General features: G+C 32.9%; 1 pseudogene; it reads left to right on the top strand.

The window, feature by feature from the left end:
- The first annotated feature begins 2325 nt into the window (after positions 1–2325).
- On the top strand, positions 2326–2985 carry LOC120165569 (annotated as a pseudogene).
- The last annotated feature ends 4761 nt before the right edge of the window (positions 2986–7746 follow it).

Below are 7746 nucleotides of genomic sequence, written 5' to 3'. Positions count from 1 at the left end.
GCTGGGAGAAAAGGGAAACTCTAATCTGGTTTAGGGTTTCCATTGGCTTCTGGATTTGGGCCACCATTTGTAATTGGGCCTCCATTTTGGGTTTTGTAATCTGGGCCTGGTTGTAATAATAATATTAATAATAAAAATATATAATAAATAATATAATAATAATAATAATAAAACCGGGACAAAAATTTAGTATCTACAAGAATAATTCTTGGTCGGCCCTATTTTTGGAGGGTAAGTTTTCTTATTATTAGTTGTATATGATGGCTTAAATTATACTTCTATAAAAATAATCGATCTAATATTTCTTTAAATTAATAAAATATTAAATGTCAAATTGTTATCTAGACTCAATTATTAGTGAATACTAATAGTTAATGCCATTTGTGACACTATTAATTAAATTAACCTTCTGACGGTGGAATGCAAGTAACAAACAACAATATAGCTTGAGAAAGGGATTAAAATACTCTTTCATGATAAAAATTACAAGATTGTGAAGACGAGGAAAAATTTGTTTTGTGTGATATAAATCTAAAATTAAAATAAGAGTAAGGTGGTTTTGATTATTCTGATTTGGTGATAATGTGAGTTAGCCATGAGTTCATTTCCCTTTCAATGAAGCAAAACATATTTTCAATATATATATATATATATATATATAACGTAGGACCTCCCAAGGTCAGGCTAAAGAACCCGACCCTACAAGGCAACCTCCGGAGGGGCTCAAAGAACCCACCACTCTGTCCCTCCACTTTTTTCCAGGATTCCCAGCCAGCACGGTTCGAACCAAGGACATGAGATCATCTCATAATCTCAAGAGCCCTTGCTTTGCCAACTGGGCCACGCCTGCGGTGGTTATTTTCATATTTTTTGTTATAAGTTTAGGTGATGATTTTGTTATGGAATCCAATTTCTTACATTACCATGATGTTGCATCTTTAAATTATGTATAAAAACTCAACGTTAAGTATGAAAATGAAACAAAAGTAACAATTTAGGTTAATTTACCCTATAAAGAATAACAAGTCTAAGCTTAAGTTAGAAAGATAGTAAAAGCTCAAGTAAAAAAAAATACCTATTTAAAATTAATAATATTTAATTAAGAAAATATACTCTTTGGAGGCTAAGCATAAGCATATATAGTAGGAATTTGACCCTTGCTATTGGTATACAAACTACACCCAAAGCGTAGTATAAGAAAAGTATATAGGATATTAATATATACAAAATGTAAAATCAGTTTTAGACCATTAATTCAGAGAAATAAGAACAAATATTAAAGCAAGTTGGCAAAAGTGGGGTTTAGTCATTGATTCCTTCCTGGAACCCAAAGGGCGGAGCCTGACGCTAAGGATTGGAAGGCAGAGAAAAAGAGTGTATATTCAATTGTTGTGGCTCATTAAAACCTCCAAAAAAAAGAGGGCAGCCCAAGTTGGGAGCTTCCCTTGTCTGTCATGATAAGTAAGGTCCCAGGAATCCATTGGTAACGTGTTGCTTCAAATTTCCCCATTTCCCAATCAAACCATGTGCTGCATTCTCTTGCTACACAATACAAATATTTATTCGCTTCATAGTCTTTTTATTTTGACACAATAATCTTTAATTAATGTCATTAGTCTTTTCAACCCATTCTAATCATTATATACACTTATTTTATAAGCCCAAGTCATTAATCTTTCACACATAAAATCCTTTTTATTATTTAATTGGTTTTGTTCATTTTTTCTCTCCAACCTTTCTGGTTTTCTTGGTTTGATTTAGAGAACTCAGCTTCTTGTCTTGAATTCATTATTCATTTCATTCAGTTTTAATAAGTAATAGATTCAAAAATATTTTTTAGATATATATATATATAATAAAAATATACAAAATAAACATAAATAAACTTTTAAAATGTATACTATCAATAAAATTAACAATTTGTATAAAAAATTTTGTATTTTAGGATGGGCACATACAGGGACGGATATAAAATTTTGTGTTAGAGATGATAAACTTGTAAAACTTAAAAAAAATGAACTCATAAAATTTTAGAAGAAAAAATAAATTTAAATTAATAATATAAAAATATCTAAATATAGATGCATTTAATATTTTTAGAAGAGGCTATCTCTACTTGTCCCCCACTCTTACTCTAAGTAACACTTGCCTCTGCCAATGACTCTAATGTCAATTAAATAAAATCATATAATATAATTACTGGTTTTTCCACCATGCATATACTAATAAAGTCTTATTTCATATCAACATGGATTCCTATATAAATTAACTATGACAGCCAGCACTTCATTTCACTACACCAGGACCAGCTTCATTTCTCTCACATTTTCAGGCTTCAAACTACCATGTCGGCAAAGGATTGCGGCCACCATAGCAAAAGCCGCCGGAAATCATTCCGAAGAATCATAGCCGGCATTCTGATCTTTCCTCATTGTTCTTATCACAATCCTTATCATTTGGGCTATCCTTCGCCCAGCAAGCCTAGATTCATCCTCCAGAACGCCACCGTCTACGGTTTCAACGCCTCCGTCCCAACTTCCTCACCTCCAGTTTCCAAGTCACCGTGTCATCTCGGAACCCGAATGATAGAATCGGATATACTACGACGGGCTCAACATCTACGCCACATACAGGGACCAACAAATCACATCCCGCACTTCAATCCCTCCAACTTACCAGGTGACATGGAGGTCGACGTTTGGTCGCCTTTCATTAACGGGAACATGGTCCCTATCTCGCTGGACTTCTCCGGCTTTGGGGTCCGAACAGGCAGCCGGTCGGTTTTCCTAACGATCAAGATTGATGGACGGGTGAGATGGAAAGTTGGAGCTTTCGTTTCTGGAAGATACCATCTTACGTTAGATGTCCAGCTTATATACTTTGGGAAGCAAAAGTAGCTATCAGTTTGTTACTAGATGCAGCGTTTGTGTTGGAAGCTCGAATCAGGGATCGATTAAGGAGATGACTCGCGCAGACGTTTCTTAAAAAATTTAAATTATTATATATTTTTAGTCATTTTTATATTTCTACTCTTTTAGAATTATAGTAAGTTCACTCCTAAGTTTAGAAGTCCGATCTTTAATAAAAAGTCATGAGTTTATTTCTGGTTCGAATACACTGAAAATTAAGGAAGAAAAGGAATAAACTAAAGCAATAGGTCTCAATCTTAACCTCTCGTCTCTTCCTCGTTTCTTTTTTTTTTAATTTTGTTCGGAAACTAAATTTTTTATTGATAAAATAAAATAACTAAGGTCTAAGTAGAATATCTTGTTAAAAACTTCTCTAAACTTAAATAGAGGAAAAAAGTATAAGTTCCCCATGTACGTACTTGCCCTATTAAAAAAAACTTTTAAACTTGGACAAGTATGAGTTCCCAAAAGAACTAGAGACGTTGGTACTAACCCTGAAGAACCCAAAGCAATTTGGATACCAAAATCTAAATGAATGTCAAGACATTTAAATGCTCTAGTGACACAAAAGAAGGAGAGTAATCTCTAAACTTAATGTTTATTGATTTTGTATATTGATTGACTACTAATTTTTTGTACATGTATGATTATTGAGCATGAATGACTCGATGTTGTTTGTTATCTCATGTATGTTGAAAATATGTTATGATGAATATTTTTTAAAAGTCAAAATGATATTTATTAATGTTTTGTTCATCATAATTGGTCAAAATTTTATTTTTTCATGTTTTTAAATGGATTTTTAATATCATGACCTTAATTTGAATTTTATGATATGCTTTATGCATATAAGTTATAATGTTTCATTTCTTGATATTGCATAAAGTATGATAGACTTAGATTTATTGAATATTATGTGTTGCTAATGTGTTTTGTTTCTTATCTTATTGAAGTTCAAAATTTTTCGAAGTGTCAGTTTTAGTGCTAAATTTTTTCATCGAATTTTATTGAGGGGAGCTTTGATTTTCAAATGATTTTACATTAAAATTTTCTTTACTCTCCATTGTTATTTTGAACCAAAAAGTTTGAAAAATCAATTCCAAAATGAAAAAGGGAGAGCTTACAATATTTCAAAATATTTACTCTTTTTCAACAAATATTTTGCTAAGGGGGAGTTTTTGCCAAAAACTATTTTTCAAAAGTTTTATAATATCAAAAAGGGAATATTGTTGAACCTATATTTTGATCTAGCAAATTAGGGCAAAATGTTTTTGCAGTTGATTGAATTTGTTCAAAGATTTTAAAAGTAATTCAAAGTTCGTTAAACAAGAATTTGAACACAAAAGGATTTTCTAGGTAAGTAGTACAAATATTATTCTTACATTATTTCTACTGCATGAAATGTACCAATATTTTCTTCCATTATCAATGCCAAAGGTCAGAGAAGTATCGATACTACCCATTGTTTTCCTAATTGTTCGAATTCTAGAGTGGAAAATTGATATCAATACTCTAGGAGTATCGATATTACTTTACATAGTAGTATCAATACCACAAACTCTAGTATCGATACTGATCAAGCTTAGCCATCATTAACGACTAGTACCAATACTCCAAAAGACAATATCGAACTCCCTATTCTAGGTAGTTTTATTTTGTAGAAAAACAAGTCTCCAATGGATCCAATTCATCTCTAACGGCTATAAACGACAACAAATACATTTGTAGCAACCGACCTTTTGGGGGAAAGGCCGATTAGTTGCAACGATGGGGGTTTTGAAATGATTTTGAAATAACTTTAATGAAATGTTGGGAGTCACCACCAATCATTTTCATGTGTGATTGGGACACCATAAAATTGGGTAATTTAATAAAACATTTTAATTTTATCAAAACACCAAGTTTATGGGTCTGCAAAAAAAAATGTTTGGGAGACGGTTACGGGTGGGGAAGGGTTAGCACCCCACAACACCCAGAAATTGTTACCTAGTCTATTACCCTATGTTTAGAATTTGGAAATTTTGAGTTTGAAATTCATTTAATCTAGAAATCACAATGGATGCAAAGTTGAAATAAGGTATTCGTTTATTAAGGCCAATAATATTCACCCCTAGCATGAATGCGGGAGATCAATTATTGTCTCCATAAACGAACATTGCCTCTAGAATTGAGAAATTATGATGTGGTTTTGAAAATGATGTTGACCTACTTCGAGAATCACCAGTAGTCAGAGCATGATTGCGGGAGATATACTATTAATTCAATAGTAAGTGAACATTGCCTTGTATTTAAAAAATGAATGCAATCAATCAACAGATTAAAGCCTAATTATTCTAGGTGAGTTCATTAAAGGCTATTCTTACCTAAAGTATCAAATTATGAAGATTAAAAGCCTAAAGGACTAACCCTATAAACGAAGTCGCTAATATTAATCCTAGAATTTTAACCAATTATGTAACCCCCCAGACCTAGTCTGTAAGTTAGACCCAAACCTAAGTGGTCACATATCCCATTCAGAGGTTTTTTTTATCTTACAATACATTATATTAATACAAACCAAAATTTTAATAATACAGATATATCCAAAACGATAGCAAATACATGTCACCAGATAAAACAGAAAACATGTAGAGATATATGTTCGTACAAAATAAGTAGTGATCTCCCTTGATGCCAAATCTGCTAGCTTACGGTCTGTTGTTATCTGAAAAGGTAAAAACTACAGAATGAGCTAAAAAGCTCAGTGTGCTCCATACAGTGTATAAAAACATATTAACAAAATATTTTAAAAAATTTGTTTATGAAATGTTTTGAAAACATGAACACTACCCCCATCCTTTCACAATCTGTTTGTGTAGGTTCCCCAGAACCATACACCCCGCACAACCAGTAAGGCCTTGAGCACACAGCCGAGGAGCATGCAGATAATCTTCCTCCAATAATATTCCCCCCAATGATAGTAATGAACATGAATGTGTGCGCGTAAAACAATGAATAATTCTTTAAAAACATAAGAATGTTTCAAGCTTGAAAACCATAAACATAAATACATAAATCAAAAATCAAATAAATAATGTATGGTAATTCAGATGTTGGGTAATCAGTATTCAGAAAACGATATAAAATACCGTAACCAGAAATCATATCAGAAATATACAGTAAATCAGAAATCAGATACACAGTATTCAGATATTTATATACTTTAAAACAATAATATAACACTATCAGGAAACACACCTGTAACAGTCTGAGAAATCAGATAGGGAAGCCTATTATTGGTTTTGTCGATCACGCTCTGCTGCAGCAGTAGATCCTACGAATTAGAAAAATCCTTATTGGAAACCTAATATAAATAATCTAAATATTATTTAAATAATATACGGAAACCTACGGGTAATTCTCGTAGTACGCGGTTCAGGCTGATCTAACGAACGGACAACACCGGACCTAAATGATCCTTGCTCATGTGAAATACGAGTACCTTTATAAAATATTTTTATTGAATCAATTCCTTAACCAAATCTCAATTAAGTAATCAAAATATTAAAATATTAAGCCTTTTGGGTTTACAAGCTCGATTCGGGAATTTCGGGTCAGAATTTGGCAAAACGGACTTCGGAATCAGATTCAGAACGTCGAAAAACATAAAGTATGACTTTCCGAAAATTTGAATTCTTTGTCAAAATCAAAGTCAACGGGTTTGACTGACGATTCAGAGACTTTAGGGTTTGAATTTTGTGAAACCGACCCCAAAAACGGATTCGGGACGTCGAAAAATGTTAGGATAAGTATTCTCGGAAAAGATTAACGGTTGTTTAATGACCGATCAAAGTCGGTCAAAGTTCTGGTCAAAGGAGGTCAACAAATTGTCAACCATTTTATAGAAATAACATCCTTTTTAAAATAATTACTAAAATAGAACCTTTTCGAATTAAATTCCCAAAATAGCACTTTTGAATTAAATTCCCTATATAGTACTTTTTCGAATTAAATTCCTAAAATTGCACCTTTTCGAATTAAATTCTCAAAATAGCACCCATTTCAAATTAATTCCCAAAATGTCACCCGATCAACGGGTCGAAAATTTTTTGAACGATTTCGAGATACTTACAAAGATCGGTTCAAATTTTTGAATGGCGGAGAGCTCGATTTCATCAATTCGGAAACTTTGACCGCTTCACCTCCCCACTCGCCGCCGTCGACGGAGACTGAGGATAGTACCGACGGACTCGGAACGACACAAGGAACACGATGGTGCGGGAGGTGTCGTAAATGGAGCAACGATCGGCGATGAATTTAAGATTTTCTCGGTGATTGAGCAAAAAAAACGTCGAGACTTTGACTTAAAATTCACGACGTTTGGCAGCGTTTCGCTTCAATTAATTTGAAGGGTTTGTTCCTCGCTCGATGATGAACACGATGGTGTTTTCAAAACGACGATTAGAGGTCGGACGACGTCGGGATCGTGGTTAGACACCCCGGGCACATCTGATTCTCAATTTAATAGAGGGTATGCCGACACTTTTTTTTGGGTAAATTTAAGGCTTAATCCCTGAATTTCCTTAAACTCTACAACAACCTATAAGTTTTGAAAACTTTCAATTTAGTCCCCAATTTTCACCAATTAACTTAATTAAAACCTCAAATTACAATTATATATTTTTTTCAATTTTTTGGGTTGTTACAAATTATTGAATCGAACAATTGATTTGGATAATCGGGCAATTATAGGCTTTAGCCCAAATCAAATAATTCCCTAAATTAAAGGACTAAGGTGAAATTAAACCTAATGTGGAGTTTCTATTTATTAACGTAATTAATTATGTTAAAAGACTAT

Source organism: Hibiscus syriacus, unplaced genomic scaffold (assembly GCF_006381635.1).
Source record: "Hibiscus syriacus cultivar Baekdansim isolate YM2019G1 unplaced genomic scaffold, ASM638163v2 tig00111584_pilon, whole genome shotgun sequence".
Lineage (NCBI taxonomy): Eukaryota > Viridiplantae > Streptophyta > Magnoliopsida > Malvales > Malvaceae > Hibiscus > Hibiscus syriacus.
The sequence above is the reverse complement of the archived record's forward strand: the minus strand, read 5'-3'. Positions and strand labels throughout refer to the sequence as shown.